The 2,791-nt window shown below is 39.4% G+C and overlaps 1 pseudogene; it reads left to right on the top strand.

Moving 5' to 3' along the window:
- Positions 1-2,132: 2,132 nt before the first annotated feature.
- LOC130040980 (uncharacterized) lies at positions 2,133-2,229 on the top strand (annotated as a pseudogene).
- The last annotated feature ends 562 nt before the right edge of the window (positions 2,230-2,791 follow it).

Raw genomic sequence — 2,791 nt, forward strand, 5'->3', positions numbered from 1 at the left:
CCAGAGACAATAGACATTTATAGTAAAATTGCAGGCTATAAACTCCATACCCAAATGTCTATGGCTTCTTTATAAGCAAGTAATGAGAGAGAAGAAAGTGACATGAAAAAGCAATCCCATTCACAATCGTGCCTCAGAAAATCAAGAACCTTGGAATCAGCTTAACTAAAGAGGTAAAGGACCTATACATCAGGAAATTAAAAAGGACACGAGGAAATGGAAACATATATACTGCATATGGAATGGGAGATTTAACATTGTCAAAATGGCAATTCTCCACGAAGCATTGTAAAAATTCAACTTGATCCCTATAAAGATACCCATGACATTCTTCAAAGAAATTGATCAAGTATTCCTGAAATTCACATGGAACAACAAACGCACACGAATAGCTAAAGCAATTCTTGGGGAAAAGACAATGGAGGCATCACCTTCCCCAACCTCAAACTCTACTACAAACGATAATAATGAGAACAGCATGGGACTCAAACAAAGGCTCAGCTGCAGACCAATGGAAAAGGATTGAATATACTGACACACACCCTCAAATATATAATCATCTAATCTTTATAAGGGAGAAAGAAATGTGAAGTGGTTCAAGAGAGTCCTCCTTAACAAACGGTGCAGAAAAAACTGGACAGCTACATGCAAAAAAAAAAAAAATGGCTCAGACCTCTACCTAACACCATGCACAAAAGTCAGATAAAAATGGGTCAAAGGCCTCAACATCAGACCAGAATCCCTCAGGTTCATTGATGACAAGGTCGGCAAATCCCTCCACGACATTGAAACTAAAGGTATCTTCAAATATAACACGCCACTTGCCAAGCAACTGGAAACAGAGAAAAACAAAGGGGACTATCTTAAATTAAGCAGCTTCTGTACCTCAAAAGAAACAGTGACCAGAAACAAAGACTCCGCCATGCGGGCAAGATACTCGCAGAAGCCTACCAGGTTCTCTGAGAGTGAGAACTGGACAATCAGAGTTGCTGTCTTCTAAATAGGATCCAGTCTCTGGATGTTGGCCATTGATGGCATTACATGGATCCAGGGGCAGTTCGTGGTTGTAGCACTGAATTATTAGAAGATGGGGGATCTGGAAGGAGGGGGCACAGTCTTGATCTGAGCAGCCATAGAGATCTCATCCCCCGGTTCTGCACATCTGGGTTCCTCTTCCAGTTCCTTCATGCATGAGGCTCCTTCAAGCTTGGGAAGGGTGGTCTTAAGCCTACCTATGGCTGGTTGCAGAGGTCTTCAGCTGCCGGGGCTCTAATCAGGTCCGTGAGGGAAATTCACCCCGGCACCTCCAAGGGGCCTCGGTGAGGAAAGCCATGTGCGAGGTCAGGACACTGTCGTTTTAGACATATTTGGAATTAATTTTAGATCGAAAAGTACACATCATTCAAAATACTTATGTGCTTAGTAATAAATTACTACGCACTTGGTCAATCACCTCAGAGACCCCACTCTGCTCAGAGAACTAGATTTTTTAATTACAGGTCTGTTTTTCCCATGTGTCATGACTGACAATCACTATCAGTAGATATGAAACTCACTACACACAAAGATGCACACAGGTTACTTTGAGTCAGCTATGTTGTTAATGTGAGCTGGCCATTAAACTTCACTGAGACCCTTTGTTCTGTCCTTTATAGGAGCCTCATGAGTCTCACCTTCCATTCAAGTTGAACTTGTAATAAGGTGGAATGAAATCATCAATATGATCCTCACCTCATCCTTAAGGAGAAAAATCCTACATACATTCAAGGTGGTCAAAGTGCAGACAACACCATCCACCTTTTCCTGGAGATGTACACAGGACTGAGGTGAGAACAGCAAAAGGCTCTATTTTAATGTTCTTAATGAAGGATTCAGGGAACAACATTAAACAAACTCATATACCATCTTCCAAAAGAATTATTTTGTAAAACTAATGCCTAGGGGGTAGGGTAAACGATAATATAGTAAAAACCATATTTTTATTTCTGGGACATTAAAGTTCTAAATCTATTTATTCATGCTGCTTTGAAATACATTCCTTGATTAGGAATCATTGTCTGCCATAGGAGTGAGGAAGGACAACAGTCAAAGTAATAAGAAGAGAAAAATATGGAAAAATTAACTCCTAATAGGTTTGATAACACATATATTAAAATTGAAATGATACAATGATGAGCATGGTCCTTGTACAGAGATAACATGCAAACTTGTAAAGCATTCCATATTTTTGTTGCAAGAAGAATTAACAGGTATACTTTAAGCTAAGACAATCCCCACAAGTACAAAAATTATACATAAAGAGAGCACAAATCCCCAAAACAACAATCTCTCTCAATGTCAATGGACTAAATGTGCCAATTCAGAGGCACAGAATAGGAAGATGAATTAGAAAACTGAACCCAACATTCTGCTGCCTGCAAGAAACATGTCTGAACAATCAAAGCACCCATGGGCTAAAAGTAAAAGGCTGGGAAACAAGTTTTCAAGAAAATATCACCTCCGCAAACCTGGAGTGGCCATACTAGTATCAGACCACAAGAACGTCAGACTAAAAGTTATCAGAGACAGTGACGGTCATTTCTTAATGATCATGGGATATGTACATCAGAAAGAACTCACCCTCCTCAATGTATATGATCCTAATGACAGACCAGCAAAATACTTTAAAACAACTTCTAATAGACTTATAGAAAAACATTGATAGCAACACAATACTAGTAGGAGATTTCAACACTTTTTTGTCACTTCTCGATAGATCAAACAGACTGAAGCTCAGCAAGGAAATATTTTC

Source organism: Sorex fumeus, unplaced genomic scaffold (genome assembly GCF_029834395.1).
Source record: "Sorex fumeus unplaced genomic scaffold, SorFum_2.1 ptg000095l, whole genome shotgun sequence".
In the NCBI taxonomy this organism is placed as follows: domain Eukaryota; kingdom Metazoa; phylum Chordata; class Mammalia; order Eulipotyphla; family Soricidae; genus Sorex; species Sorex fumeus.